Below are 17,156 nucleotides of genomic sequence, written 5' to 3' on the forward strand. Positions count from 1 at the left end.
ATTAGAGGTTGTCACCTATGCAATAATGTGCCGACAATCACATGTAATTGAGTTGATCATACATATGCCGCTACCTGTCTCGCGGTGTAGTGGAAACGGGCAACGCTGACTGGTTATATGTAGCTATCGGTGACAAGCGGGTAACTCGCCAGGGTTTTCCCTCGGAAATTTTGATAGGGGGTCATTATGACCCCTAAATGTTTGACTTTGGGGTCATTTTCAATTTCAAAGGGTCATTTTTTAAGTTTCAAAAAAATGAATAAAATGGTAATGAAATCTATACTGTATGAAAAAAATCCAATAGAAAACACTGTTTTTGTTAACTTGCAATTGATGCAGTACGGTTTAGAACAAAAAGAAATACCTGTACATCTACAAATTAACTTTTTACACTTTTTTGAAATCAGACAGTAATTGCAACCTTTTGAATGCATCTGCGTGACTGAGAGAACTTTCATGACGAGTAAGTGTAGTGTTGCAAGAATTTTCGCAGCCCGATAAGAAAGGATTATTTTGATACATCATTACATGGCCAGCATTTCATTTTGCCATTTTCAACAAACAGCCAGTTATTTTTCACAGAACCCTCTCGGTGTGCAGACTTTTATATTAATGTTTGCATTTTCGGTCAAGGACAGACTCAACAGGGTTTTCCCCACGTGCAGATGACAATTAAAGCGTCATCTTTTGTTGATGCGCCATTTTTGTTGAATGGTTTTCAATGGACTTTGAAAATATTTGGGGTGGTACGCAAACTTTAACATTACAATAAACTGGGAACATGATGGTAAACAAGTATGCAAAATATCAACGCACTATCTCAATCAGGTCTAGGAAAGTGGAGTATTTACAGATTATCTGTAAATTTACAGATCTATAATCTATAAATTTACAGATCAAGTGTTTGAAAACTGCTAAAATTATATTTAGACACAAAATCGCAGCTTGAAATTAATTGATTTACTTATGGTATGTATAAATAAAGGTCAATTGTAACTTTCAGTCATTTCTGTTGACTTTGATTTTTCTTAAAATGCCAAAAACTCAAAGTCAACAAAAATGGCTGAAACCCACATTAGACCTTAATTTATGCATGCTGTAAATAAACCAGTTAATTCCAAGCTGCGGTTTTGAGGATAAATGTAATTTCATTAGTTTTCATACACACAATCTGTAAATTTACAGACTGAAAAATCTGTGTGACGCCGACGCCGGGGCGAGTATCAGTAGGATAGTTCCCCTATTCTTTGAATAGTCGAGCCAGGAAGGTCTAATACGGGGAGTAGAAACTCCGTATAAATCAATACATTTATCTGTACTATGCTGTCGTCCATACCTGTAAATATCGACCAGTCGTTAGCGATCGATATTTTGTTTTCGCCACTATCGATTAGCGCGTAATTAGTATATTACCTCATGTTAATCATGGAGCTATAACACTTATTGTTCAAAGGGTTTACCAGTCACATGTTAAGTGGCGATAATTAGATGATCAGAGATTGATCTAAAGGGATTCTGAAACAAAAACAGCATGCGACTGCATGTGGTGATATGTCTAATTATTATGAATTAACTCGAGCTCACTTCCCTGAAGAAATATTTTACCACGTAACTTCAAACCTTTATCAAAGGGCCGATTTTTGTTGGATTTGAATAAAAAAAATGGAAAATAACAGAAAGCTGACACTTTTCTTAATCTTGTAGAGCCATAATTATTATTATTGTTTATCATGTCAGATTTCTACATACAGAAACAAACATTCTTCTTGAACGCAGGGAATGTTTCAAACGAAATTGTTGTTTAAACTCCAAAAATTAGTTTAATAAATTTAATCTTAAAACTGATGTGTGAAAAATACAATGTATTTAAATTAAAATAACAATATTTTTTTTTAAAAAAAGGCCGACAACGAAGTTACATTTAGTATTCCGAACTTTTAGATAAAACTGCAGAAAATCATCTAGGTTTAACACGCATTTAAATGGTGAAGAACAGAGCAATATCATAAACAAATATTTTCAGGCAACAGTTTACAGTTTTGACTTGCTATTTTGATTAAAATATGTCCTATTTTTTTTATTCTAAATACTCTGAATCAACAAGGCAAATATCATGTAAAAAACGACATCTTTCTCTCTGGGTAAGACAAGTCTAGATTTAGCCATTTTCACAGGGCGAAAAGAAACATTAATGTAGATATTTTCCATTTAAAAACAGATGCAGGCAATAATTTCATGGCAGAACTTTTGTTTTCAACAAAAAATTCAACAAATGCTTTCCCAGATTTTCACTGAAAGGACGAGTTAAACTGTAAGGTGTAAGTGTTTGAGTAATAGCAGAATAACCTACGGCATACGCTTCGACTGGACGACAGCATCAGATAAGATAAATGCCTGTTTCCAGTCCCCGTATCAGTTGTTCCAGGTCGAGCTAAAAAAAGAGGGAGACCGGAAACGGAATTTTTATGGCCAGACTCCATTTATAGCTGACAGACTTCTGGCACGATTCCTGGTTAGGTTTCAGTACGGGATACGTTTCAGCTCAGAGACCCGTAACAGCAAATAAACATCTCTTAGCTAGATATAATTTGATAAACTACACGCCACAACGAACAGTTCATACTGAAAATAAAATGTTAGGCCACTGTAATCTAATGATCGGGTAGGCAAAAATATTTTGCACATCATACAATATACAAATGAATTTACATTGTATGCTTATAAATACTAAATTGAGTTAAATATAGCCATAAATCAGCAAGTTTTCCCACCTTACCCACGCTTGAAAGCGGCCGGATGCACAAACCCAATACTAACTTTCCCCAGACTGGTTTAAAGTTCAGAGAAGCAAACTACGAAAAAGAAAAGAAACAACAAGAAAGAAAATAATATATTGGTATCTTTTTGTAACATTCTCTCTAGGTTATAACACACTAAATAGTTGTTGTTCTTTATTCTATATAAAATTGACCTATTTCCAATGGCCGCAGCACACATCAGGACCCATTTTAAATGTCTGTAACCTACATTTTCCTGAAGAGTATTGTCAATGCTAAATAAAAATCAAAAGAAAAGTGGGGGTCATGTTTCGCGCCATTTTTCTATTTAGTGTCTGTATGCCTATAAGAAAAACTTTTTTCTTTGACACTGTGCCAGTTTCATTTGAAATGTACAAGAAACCTAAATGCATGAAAAAATACAAGGTTTTAGCTTGATATCAACAGTTTCTAAGGTTTTATGGCATTTTCAGTACCATAGGACAAAGCATCAGATTTTGTCAAAAATAGCTGTCGCAACATAATTTTGAAGCAGTTACCCTAAATGCAGCCTTGTTCTGCCCTGTTTTGACATTTTCTACTCTGATCTGCATACAAAGTACACATTTAAACTGTTAAATATGTTCACTTTTACCTCTGATGGCCAGAAATTAGCAATCAGTAGGCTATAAATAGGCAGTTTTTGAAAAAAATACACTCAAACAGTGAAAATGTGATATTTTTTGGTTTTATTCTCATTTTCAACATATTGCAATAATTTTGTCATTTTCTATCAAATTCTGATCAAATTAGCCCATTTCCACCATCATCTGGCCAGATTTCATTTTTCACCAATGTCATCTTATAGGTTATATATAACACTCTAAATACTAGTAGTTGTTGTTCTTTATTCTATATAAAATTGACCTATTTCCAATGGCCGCAGCACACATCAGGACCCTTTTAAATGTCTGTAACCTACATTTTCCTGAAAGTATTGTCAATGCTAAATAAAAATCAAAAGAAAAGTGGGGGTCATGTTTGATGCAAGAAAAATAATTTCAGTCAAACACACAAACTGCAAAATCAGCTAAAAAATGAGACCCCAAATTACACTGGTGGTGTATGATCTAAGTTTCCATGAAAAATTTTGTCTTGTTGTTATTCCATTATGAAAATGCTACCTACATGTCAAGCCTAGATCTGTCATGTGATTTTAGCAAAAAAATTGCAAAGAAAATAAGGAAAATAGCTGTACAAAGCAAAAAAGCTGAGAACTATTTGTATCCGCCACTATTTAGTGTCTGTATGCCTCTACCATACTACATTTTATAGTATATAAGGTGGCAGAGGAGTGCAAATTTGCGAATTCCACATTGACGTGTGGGTACCAGTGTTGAAATATCCATAGAAATCTCGTTTTTGCTTATTTTGCTTTGAAACTACTATGGACCATTGCATATACTATAGACTACATAAAGACGCCTCTCCGGTCCTACGCACCTGTCGCTTTCCACGCCAGATGTAGTGAAAATCGGTCACAGCACCCAAATTTTATAGACCAAAAATAGCCTAACCGGGCCTCACTTTGATCTCTGCCATTCATCCATTTCTATTTTTAAATCCAATTTCGTAGCATATGTTTATAGTACGAACATAGATGCATACCCAGGTGGCGTGGAATGTGTCTGCCAACCACCACTTTATTTCCCTAATTTTCACTTGAAAAAAAATGGATGGATGACAGCCGCGCGTCTGGCCGACTTTTTGTTCTGATATTTATGTTTTAGCCTCAACCGGAAGTACAGAGCTAGGAATTTTAAAACACCCGCCATGTAGAATCATTAGCCGTTCCACATTCCCCAGATATATTAAAGAATTAATAATGATAAATAACCAGTAAGATAGATATGCCTTTATATCTACCCTGTCCTTTTAAACAGAAAGTCGACAAGGGCCAAAACTACGAAACCGCTCCCCTGCCACCTAAATAACGTTTCTATTCACGAGCTAAATGTATTACCAACAGCAAATTAAAATATTTCTTTCGTTTTTTATACTGTTAAGCTTATAATTTATGTTTATATCTTAATCACTAATGATTACGCCTGTGTTCGGACGTGACTGAGTTGGACGTAATATCAGACTTATATGAAATGAAAGTGATGAAATTTACGTCACGAGTTGGACTAGGTTTGATTGAGCGTGTTCACGGACGGCAGTGAAAATGCATGCTACTGCCCACATCCTCTAGCCCTGGGTTGTACAGAACTCAACATTTACACATGCTACAAGTACAAAAAATCAATTTAGAAATATTCGCTTTTTTTTCGTAATTCCGAGCATTTTAGCCCGTATTACAGTTCCTGTCAAGTTCCGGTGTTGGTATCGTAAGGCTAACATTTTTGTTACATCGACTAGATATAACTATTCTTCTTCTTCTTCTTTTTCCAATACTGTACATGGCCCACTCTGGAGTAATGTCGTACAAGTGCAACTTTACAAGGTGGATGTGAGGCACAAACAAGTGCAGGTTAAAAATGGTAAAATCATTAAATATTAAACTGACAACATTACCAGAAAGAACAATTCATAGAAATTCAGTTATTGAACAGTCAAAGATTTTACTTTACATCACTACTAATTAAAAACAGCCAGAAGATTTCTCGATGAATCGATACTCGGGGGTCAGAACTTTGTACTGGTTCTACAAAGTGCATGGAGTCACTCTCCGGTAATTTATCTTTGGAAGAGAGACTGCTATATACAGTCTGCATATGAGAAATACCACTCCTGTGAATCTGCGCTGTTTCGGTTGGTGAATGATCGTCTAAGTGGTATGGAGAAAAAGGAAGTCACGGCCCTTATTGCGATTGACTCAAGTGCGGCATTTGGCACTGTTGACCACCATATTTTTCTAGGTGTCCTAAAAGCACAATATGGTGTCTGTGATACAGCTCTTCAAATGGTAGACTCCTATTTAAGGCGACGTACTTGTAAGATTAATATCAACAATGTGTATTTATCAGACTGCCACCTTGAATGCAGTGTGACCCAAGGCAGTTGCCTTGGTCCGTGGCTGTATCTCACCTATGCTGGAACTCTTTCGGCGAATGCTGTTATAAGACCGAATTGGTGACCTTGACCGACCAATGCCACGTGACTTCAGTTTGCAAATCAAACTACTTGATAACGCATTATAGATAATTTATCAAAATGGAAGATTTATGCAACACTCTGCCTGATTGGACGAGAGTGTCAATTTGTTTCACTCTGCTGATTGTGCTACACTGAGTGAAATGTAGACAAAGCGTTTATCCTAAACGACGCTGTTCACAGTTTTAAAGCTAACTTTCGCTCAGTATATTTAGCAAGAATATTGATATATCTCAAAATGATAAGTAAGTTTAATAAATATGATAAAAACCTGTTCAAATACCAACATATATCAAATTAAAGAAAGAGCTGAATACGGTCTGCGTATCACATGAATAAGGGTGTGATAAGCGTCTTCTATGTAGAGAAGTGCTTTTAAAAGATTTTCCTTGTTACAGTTGTCGTCTGTATATGAAAAGGTTTCTTGCTTTTGTGACTTATTCAGATTGCATATTAAAATGAGTACTTGTTTGCTTTGATATATTTGTTATAAATTATTTAATTAACTGATTTATTATATATGGATATTTTTCTTTAGTATGGTATGCAAATATTGAACTCAGTTGAAATCTGTTTTATTATGTATATGCTATATAATGACTGAATCTCATTATATTGAAATGAAGGTACGCTGCATACAGTTTATCTACGTGATATGACTACGGTCAAACTTTGCTTATGAAATAGAAATATTGAAATAATTACAGTTGTATGTGTCCCTTGACCTTCACTTTTTTATAGGTGTGACGTCATTGTCCAAAGATTCATGAATAGCGATTATGTAGTTTTTAAAGCGGGATCAGCTGGCCTATTTTAGGGGCCGCTAAAGCTAAAAATATCTTTAATTGATTTTTTCTCATGTATTCTCATCAAACTTGATTTGTAGCATCTTTATTAGGCCCGCAGCCAACTTTGTTCAGTTGGAACATTTGACCCCTTTTAGGGGCTGCTAGAGCTAAAACTAGAAATGCCTTTAGACAGCGTCTCATGAACAGCTTGACGGATCTTTGTCATACTTGGTCTGGAGCATCATTATAATGTGTATAGAATATGTAAAACTTTCGTTTTGATAACTTTCTGTATTCTTGTATGAGAGTCCTGATCTTGCCATTAATTAAAAGCACAAAACATGCACGCACTTTATAAAATGGCCTCTCTGATTCTGCTCATTAGGGAAGTGCAATATTGCGACTCGCTACATGTAAGCCTGGCCGTGCCCAAAATTTTCGAATCTAAGTGTACCCTGCTACCTAAGGTTAGGATTAGGTCTAACATAGGTTTAATAGTGTACATTCAATTCGTGCGTACATTCAATGCACTGATTATCTGAAGGTTTGCTGATGCGTGTGCAACATTGTAATGGCATAGAATGTTTTGCTCCATAATGGTGACTGAACAGATGAATTGTCTGTACTAAATTTAAATGGATAATATTGACTGAGATCTAGATCTAATGATTTAGAATAGTCGAAAATGAAGAATTGAAATGTTGTACACCACATTTTGTACATTGTCATGATTCATTTGAATGATCAGAATGTATTTTGAAATTAGAACGTCGATGAAGAAACGTGACAGGTTATACAGTAAAGTTAAGAAAAGTAAAACTCACATTCTGTAATCATAAATTATAGTATTCGGCGTGAAAAACCAAATATTACAGTCCTCACAAAATATGCCTCTGTCTGGATGCCATTTCATTTCTAAATTACAAGTGCCACAAAGATCTGACCTACCTAGTCCGGGATATGACTCAGTATCAAAAGCCATTAAAATAAGTATGAAAGATAGGTAAGTGAGTGTAAGACGGTTCTTGTCAAAGAGTTTTTTTTTATCTTATGGCGAGTAATTAGACCAGAACACAGTCCAAAATACAAAGGCAATTTATTATAAGCAAATTATAAGTAGCAGACACATTGACAGGAGACGTCTGTTAAAAGATGTGAGTAATTTGCGTAACTGCAATAGATAAAAGGATAGATTAAACTTCGACAATGCTACTGTAGGCCCTTTGTCTATCACGTCCGTTTTCTTTTGTAAAAAAGAAAAAACTCAGACAGCGCTTTTAAAGTTGATTCAAAAGCACACGGAGTGCTTAGGCTGTATTGTTACCTTTCTTGCCAACTCAAAATAACATTTATCTTGTCTTGTCTACGTATGTATACTTAGTGTAGTTAACATATATATACTTTAATATTTTCTGTGGGTTTGAATCTCGCTTTTGATTTATACAAATAGTCTTCTAGAATGCTGCCAAGGACATAAATATCAACAAGAGTATGTTGTTTCCTATATATTTTGCATGAAATTATATATTCTCTCGCAAAACTCTAGAATGAGTTACAGTGGCATTGTGCGCATCTTACTGCACATATCGTGTGCTTTTGGTGAATGTTTTATAAAAGTAATGTTTGGTTGCTGTGCCTTCAAATGTGCTCAATTTACGATAATGCCGCACAAGTATTTTAAGTCGATGCTTTAGAAATAAAGCAATCGGACAAATATGATAATAATTATTTTCTTCAATCTTCTACGAAGTGATCTGCCTTACCTACAGGTAGAGATTTCGGAAGTCGAAGGGAAGCAACTCGACTGGCTCAGTCAAAATAAGAAAAGTCATATTTGGAAAGTTATTATTTCATTCTAGTAACAAGAAGTGTTTGGTATATTGGGTTAAAAGCTAAAATTTACACAAACATCTATTTCATCTGGAGTTTTACTTGAAAATGCGCATAACTAAACCAATGTGAGATTATCGCATAGTAACGCGTGAAACTACGGGATATTGTTAGCAAAATAAAATGTAAGGGTAGATTTCCCGAAAGCAAAGAGCACCCCAAACACAGCTATAAGGCCATGCAAATTGGCCATTACCGAATGTTATCTTAGCTTCGAACGGTAAACAGCTTTTTGGTGAATTATTTTTTCGTTTCCAATTTTGAAATAAATATATCGTTTATACCATTTATTAAGTGTAATGCATGATCATGTTTTTGTGTAGATGTATACATAGAACTCCGATTTCGGCTACCCCTATCGGGCTTCAGGCATACTGTCACACTATTATACACTTTTATACACAATTTGTCACATCTTTGTTAGATATTTCTGGTAAGATATCTTATTTAGCATTTGCTCCTTTTGAATTCAGTAATAACTTAATAACTGCGAGAGATATATTTTGTGAAATCTGTATTTCTACGTCTGCTACTGTTGCATTGTAATTCGTATTTGTTTTTATTTTCCTGATTTTACTGTTTTATGTTTTTCATCATGAACTACATTGGTACTGTCCTACAAATGAATAGAAGAAATTTTTATATGGTTGTGTCGAACGTCTTTCCAAACTACCACTACTACACTGCCATACACATAAATTATTGACACACTATCATACACATGCATATTGTCAAACTATCATGTTAATACAAAGTGTCACATTAGACACAAAATTGTCACACTATTGCATTATCAGTGTGCCACTGCTATAGTCGAAATTTCTATTGTTACACCATCAAAGTATTTTATACATAAGAAGGCAAAGGTCTCCATTTAACGTGGGTAGTCGACGAAAATCGCCACATGGAATGAATGGAAAAATATCTTACCGGTCAATGTCACTATAGCTATAACTTTTACACCCTATATCTGCACCCAAAGCACCCAGTCTAGGCCGATACTGCTATAAACAGTGCCAAATTAAGCAAATAGCCAGCTGTGAACACAAATCGCCTCAGGATATCAGTCGCAATCGAGACTAAAACCCGGCTAGATAGTAGAGTAGTCTCCCTTTCAGTATTGTCACACTGTCCTTTAGAAAGTAATCAACTGGGAGAGCTAACTCATAAATTATGAATTAAAACATGCAACTACTAAAGTTGCTTCAGATCATTTAGTTAAAGTGAAAGCAATGAACACAAACATACAACTTATACGAAGAATCCGCGCGGTATTTTATGATATGAGCCGCGCCATGGGAAAATCAACATAGTGGCTTTGCGACCAGCATGGATCCAGACCAGCCTGCGCATCTGCGCAGTCTGGTCAGGATCCATGGTGTTCGCTAACGGTTTCTCTAATTGCTATAGGCTTTGAAAGCGAACAGCATGGATCCTGACCAGACTGCGCGGATGCGCAGGCTGGTCTGGATCCATGCTGGTCGCAAACCCACTATGTTGGTTTTCTCATGGCACGGCTCATATAGATAATTAACAAAGACACACTACTTCTTAAAGAAGCATTCTGTTGTCAAAAGTCTTTGCCTTACAGCTCAGAGACCACCAATTCAAAATGTACAGGGAACTAACTGGGAATGAGGTAAGTGTATATCTGGGAATAAGGTAACGTTCGTGCGTTGTGATTGGTCGGTCATGTAAACAAACCCAAGAAGTGATTTTTTGTTTTTCAAAATCGAGATTTTTTATTGCATTTACAGTATTTCATTATACACTTTGACAAAATTTGCTACATTTTATGCGTATTGAAAGAAAGTTTTATCAAACGAATTTCTCCCGCCATGCCCACGATGTAAACAGGGGATCATCTCATTCACACGAAAATTACTTAAATAAAGTATGACTATTCATATTTTTCGTCTGATATTTTGGTAGAAATAAGATAGTTCTTGAAATACATGTATTTTGATACACTCGTTTCGATTTATTGAAGGCCATATACACGTCATAGTGTTATAATGTAATTCTATGGGAAAACAATTCGTGATCTCTAACCTAACAGATAAAATTTTGTCTTTTATTTGCTTTAAATAGTAATACGAAATTAGACACCAGAATCCAGAGTGTCAATTAAAACACAAGTGCATATAGAAATATATAAAAACTTGCTAACTTTTGTCTTTTATTTGCTTTATATAGTAATACAAAATTAGATATCAGAATCCAGAGTGTCAAATAAAACACAAGTGCATATAGAACTAGAAAATGCTTTTGTAAAAAAGCGCATGTCTCCCCCAATGCAAAGTCCTATAGGCAAGAAGTCAATAGGGGTCAGGAGCGAAAGTCAAAGAGACACTGATGGTTGGCTGCAATAGGGATCATCTACTTGGCATGTCCAGTCATCCCGCTAAATTTCAACACTCTTGGCCTAGTGGTTCTCAAGTCACTGTTCAGGCTCCTGTGACCTAGACCTTTGATCAAGTGACCTCAAAATAAATAGGGGTCATCTACTCTGCATGTCCAATCATCCTATTAAGTTTCAACATTGTAGATCAAGTGGTTCTCAAAATATTTCCAAAAAATGATTTTACATGAACAGGCGACTGTGACCTTGACCTTTAATAGACTGACCCCAAAATCAATAGGGGTCATCTACTCTGCATGTTCAATCATCCTATGAAGTTTCAACATTCTGGGTCAAATGGTTCTCAAGTTATTGATCGGAACTGGTTATCAATGTTCTGGCCTCTGTGACCTTGAACTTTAACGGAGTGACCCAAAAACAATAGGGGTCATTTCTGCATGAACAATCATCCTATGAAGTTTCAACTTTCTGGGTCGAGAGGTTCTCAAGTTATTGATTGGAAATGGTTTTCCATGTTCAGGTCCCTGTGACCTTGACCTTTAACGGAGTGATCCTAAAATCGTTAGGGGTCATCTACTCTGCATGACCAATCATCCTATGAAGTTTCATCATTCTGGGTCAAGTGGTTCTCAAGTTACTGACCGGAAATGGTTTTCAATGTTCCGGCCCCTGTGACCTTGACCTTTAACAGAGTGACCCCAAAATCTTTAGGGGTCATCTACTCTGCATGACCAATCATCCTATTAAGTTTCAACATTCTGGGTCAAGTGGTTCTCAAGTTACTGACCGGAAATGGTTTTCAATGTTCAGGCCCCTGTGACCGTGACCTTTAACGGAGTGACCCCAAAATCGATAGAGGTCATCTACTTTGCATGTTCAATCATCCTATGAAGTTTCAACATTCTGGGTCAAGTGGTTCTCTAGTTATTGATCAGAAATGGTTTTCAATGTTCAGGCCCCTGTGACCTTGACCTTTGATGGAGTGACCCCAAAATCAATAGGGGTCATTTACTCTTCATGACCAATCATCCTATGAAGTTTCAACATTCTGGATCAAGTGGTTCTCTAGTTATTGATTGGAAATGGTTTTCAATGTTCAGGCCCCTGTGACCTTGACCTTTAACGGAGTGATCCCAAAATCAATAGGGGTCATCTACTCTTCATGATCAATCATCCTATGAAGTTTCAACATTCTTGGTCAAGTGGTTCTCTAGTTATTGATCGAAAATTGTTTTCAATTTTCAGGCCCCTGTGACCTTGACGTTTGACGGAGTGACCCCAAAATCAATAGGGGTCATCTACTCTTCATGACCAATCACCCTATGAAGTTTCAACATTCTGGGTCAAGTGGTTCTCTAGTTATTGATCGGAAATGGTTTTCAATTTTCAGGCCCCTGTGACCTTGACGTTTGACGGAGTGACCCCAAAATCAATAGGGGTCATCTACTCTTCATGACCAATCACCCTATGAAGTTTGAACATTCTGGGTCAAGTGGTTCTCTAGTTATTGATCGGAAATGGTTTTCAATTTTCAGGCCCCTGTGACCTTGACGTTTGACGGAGTGACCCCAAAATCAATAGGGGTCATCTACTCTTCATGATCAATCACCCTATGAAGTTTCAACATTCTGGGTCAAGTGGTTCTCTAATTATTGATCGGAAATGGTTTTCAATGTTCAGGCCCCTGTGACCTTGACCTTTGACGGAGTGACCCCAAAAACAATAGGGGTCGTCTACTCCAGCAGCCCTACAACCCTATGAAGTTTGAAGGTTCTAGGTCAAACGGTTCTCCAGTTATTGCTCGGAAATGAAGTGTGACGTACGGACGGACGGAAGGACGGACGGACGGACAGGGCAAAAACAATATGTCTCCCCCAGAGGGGAGGGGGGGGGGGGAAAGACATAAATATATGAAAACTTGCTACCGCCCATAAAGCACTCTTCATTGAAACAATTGTACATGTAAATGTATACACGTGTTTGCTTGCCGAACACATGTATACATAGATAAATGGTTACAATTACAAATACAGCGACGTAAAAACAGGCACAAAACATACAAAAATGAGCTTCGCGAGCACGCTATCGATCAGTTTTAACATTGCAACAATTCAATTTTAATTTAATATTTTATTTGTAACAAACAAGCGTATGTACAATAGTAGCACAGCACAACGTTAACAAAAGAGAAAAGAAGAGGAACGTCTACCCCCTTCCCCTGCTGCATTCAGTAATTGCACAAGGAACATAAATTATGTGGTCGCTGTACACGAAAGTTGTACTGTTCTGGATCAACGTGACCTTGATCTTTGAGCTTGAAATCAATAGGCTCATCTGCTGGTCATGGTCAACCTAATAACTTTCATTATCGTAGGCCTAAGCGTTGTCAGGTTATCGTCCAGAAACGGTTTAATTGTTCCCGGTCACTGTGACCTTGACCTTTGATCTACTGATTTAAAAATCAATAGGGGCCTTCTACTGATCATGACTAACCTCTATATCATAGGCTCAAGCGTTCTTGAGTTATCATCCGGAAACCGTTTAACTGTTCCGGGTCACTGTGACCTTGACCTTTGACCTTCTGAACTCAAAATCAATAAGGGTCATCTGCTGGTCATGATCAACCTCCCTATAAATTTTCATGATCGTAGACTTAAGCGATCTTAAGTTATCTTCCAGAAATTGTTTAACTGTTCCAGGTCACTGTGACCTTGACCTTTACCTACTGACCTCAAAATTAATAGGGGTCATCTGCCTTCCAATCAACTTTCATGATTTTAGGTCCAAACGTTCTTGAGTTATCATCTGGAAACAGATTGGGATTGCTCTACATACAGACCAACCAACCGACTGACAGACCGAAGGGGGCGTGTCGATAAAAAGCAAGTTAAATTATACTGTTAAGACAGAATTACAAGAGTAAAATGTATAGTTGTACAGCATAAAGGATAGGCGTGTAAAATGCAAAATTACAAAACAATATGCATACTCAAATCTTAAGAATAGCTAACATTCTATTGAAAGTATTAGCTCCGTAAAATGTTTATTTGTAGAAATATCCGGCTTAATTATTAATCACACTATGTCTGGACTGTAATACTTAAGATAATTTTAAGATAATTTTTCCTTTCACTTTATTTAGCCCGTGGCAGTAAAATTTTGTAAATAATCAAGCCAGTGATGTACATAACCAGAGCTACCACTAAAATTTCGCCATATTGCATTAAACGCTTGTTTGAAAAAGTTTATTATGACATAATGGTCATCCTTTATCTTTAGCATGCAGACCAAGATCAGCATGCACGTCCCTTGGTCTACACTTCGCTATTCGGTCAGCAAATTTTCAGTGAACATCCTTAAAATAATAAATGGTGAAAGATAGCCCAGTTCTTTTCAGAAATTTAGCAGAATAAAGGTTGAAATACTACTCACTGCAACTGTTATGTTCAGTGTTACATACTGCATGAGTTACATTAAATTCCTTTCAGTGGATTAAAAGTTATACCCTCTAACATTATAAATTGTTGAAATTCTGAAAACAATGTGAAAATTTAAAAAAGAGTATCAAAAAAGGGTATTAATTTTAAAAATATTCAATATTAAATCATGGCTTTTCTACTGTAGAGTCCAAGATATTTCCTAACATGTTAATGATTTAGCAAAAATAAGTACTAAAGGGAGACAACTTCATCATTATTCCGGAAACACATCTTGGTAATGAGCTCTAAAGTTCCTCTTTTTTAAATCAACTCAAATTGCACAACTACTTACTCTACCCTTTATGTTCCATCAGAAATGTTGCAGTTCAGTTGTATTCCCTCTTAATATGTTTTGCTTCTGCGTTTGATTTTCCCTTTCCTGGTTGCCTAACCAGGATAGCGTTATTTTAGCATAAATATAAATTTAATAAATACATTTTGCCCCAGGCATGATATGAATATAATCACTACTGTAATAAGGCTGTAAAGATTTGCATTGACAATGTATATATTTTGCCAAAACTTGTTAGAAATGCAATTTTTATAAAATTATTATTACATCCCTTTGTCTATCATGGTTGCGCAACCAAGATAAACTGAAAATAAATTAATTCCGAAGCTACACGTTGTTTTAAAACTTGCTTGTTTCAGGTAGTTGAAATATATCAGTATTTATCAAATGCAAATGTAAATACAAATGTAGAACTAGAAATTATATTGAAATCAAAAGAAATTATCCACTTTTTCAACACTTTTGTATTAAACGGAGGTAATTACGAAATTTCATAAAAAGTAATGTATTACACATGTTCAATAGGAATCTAACAGTATGTAATGGGTCATTTTGTTCCTTAAATAAATAAATCTGTAATAGAATACTAGTACATGAAAACTGAAAATGTTCAAATGTGATTGACCACCTTTAAATGCATGAAATACTGAAAGAAATGGCAATTTTGTGACATTTTCTAGACAATCAGAGCCATACGACCTAGAAAGCATGCCGGACAGACATGTTGTAAAAGGATATCTATACGGATTCCAGAGAAAGGAAAGAACTATTACTCTCAAGCAAAGGTTGGGGTAAGAAATGACATACTAAGAGGAAATACTATTCATTTTCATGTTACATTTAGTGCGTATTCTCATGTTTTTATCTATAATTCCTTTCTTCAGTAAGTAAATTTTGTGCAAAACGTCTAAACAAAGCACAGTCTTAACACTACTGAAACGTTTTTCAGTCTAAAAAAAAAGCTAAATGTTAAAGACATGCCAGTCTATGAATATATAATACAAATTTAATATGCCTCATATCTAAGGTGAACTGTGCCTGACCAAGCTTGTGATGTAACCATGGGCTGGAATACCTTATCATTGATAGATCTTATATAATCTAAATGGTCAGTGTGAGTGGATACAGGTTGAATAAGAACTGCTTGTTCATTGATAATTCATCCGCATTGTTCATGAATGGGACTTTTTTGCGTAGCACATGAACATCCTTTGGATGTGATTCGGAAGAAAATAAAGATGCTATGATTGTCAGAAATACACTTTAACTTTGGTAGCAGGATAAACCCGCAACCAAAAAAATAAAGTCGAAAAAATATTCGAATTTCTTTTTCAACGGCCATGTGACTTCCATAGTCACGTGGTACTTGTAACGGAACACTGGGAGAGATAATCAGTATTAGGGTTTTAGGTCATTTCTTTAAACAACATTGTGGGTACTACGATGATAAGACAACTTGTAAACAAGAAACAACCAATTAAACTTAAAGGGAATTCCTATAGATTTTTATGCGCATCTTTCTGCGCAGCCGGCACTTTCTATGGAAAACTGAAGTGAAGTCAACATTTTTTAAAACATGTGACAGACAATCTTAAATATGAGGAATCTTGAATGAAATAACATTTTTGATAAGTTTTATCAATAATCAAATGTTGATACTGGTTTATGTTGTATTCACAAGTATCATGTCTGACATACCTTGCCATTTTTGTGGTTGTATTTTCACATCGTATTTTAGTACAAAGACAGTGTTGTTCATATAATGTAAGACAATTGACTTAGTACTGATAAGACAATACCACCTTTTAGATTATTTAGTATTCAATTATAGAAAGAATTAAAAAAATTAAAAACTTTTTTGAACTTCTAGCAGATATACATGTAATCAGTTTGGTCAGGTTCGCGCCATTTTTCGTCCGAACAGGTGTTGTATTCAAGCGGTCTTATCATAAAATTTAGCCTGGTGACCCATACATTTTAAGATATCTTTATGCTCACAATACAATTATTTATACACAAGAACAAGAGAACCATGATGCCCCTGAATCGCTCACCTCTTCCCACATGACCCAGTTTTGAGTATGACGTCGTTTTTTCTATTATTTGACATAGTGTCCTAGTTTTTGAGCTCATGTGACCCAGTTATGAACTTGGCCTAGATATTATCAAGATAAAAATTCTGACCAATTTTCATGAAGATCCATTGAAAAATATGGTCTCTAGAGAGGTCACAAGGTTTTTCTATTATTTGACCTATTGACCTAGTTTTCGAAGGTACCTGACCCTGTTTTGAACTTGACCTAGATATCATCAAGGTGAACATTCTCACTAATTTTCATGAAGATCTCATGAAAAATATGGCCTCTAGAGAGGTCACAAGGTTTTTCTATTTTTATATTTACTGGCCTAGTTTTTGATCGCACGTGACCCAAT

At 35.8% G+C, this 17,156-nt stretch overlaps 1 protein-coding gene across 4 annotated transcripts in view; it reads right to left on the bottom strand.

The window, feature by feature from the left end:
* LOC123542866 (heterogeneous nuclear ribonucleoprotein Q-like) overlaps positions 1-2,854 on the bottom strand; it is a 33,648-nt gene extending 30,794 nt beyond the window's left edge. Inside the window, exon 1 of one of the 4 annotated variants that reach the window (XM_045328893.2) lies at positions 2,777-2,854. The gene's annotated coding sequence lies outside the window, so the exon portion shown is untranslated. Of the gene's footprint in view, positions 1-2,771 lie in introns of all 4 variants that reach the window. The other 3 variants (XM_045328892.2, XM_045328890.2, XM_045328891.2) reach the window with 3 other exon arrangements.
* Between the last annotated feature and the right edge of the window lie 14,302 nt (positions 2,855-17,156).

Source organism: Mercenaria mercenaria, chromosome 19, assembly GCF_021730395.1.
Source record: "Mercenaria mercenaria strain notata chromosome 19, MADL_Memer_1, whole genome shotgun sequence".
NCBI classification, from domain to species: domain Eukaryota; kingdom Metazoa; phylum Mollusca; class Bivalvia; order Venerida; family Veneridae; genus Mercenaria; species Mercenaria mercenaria.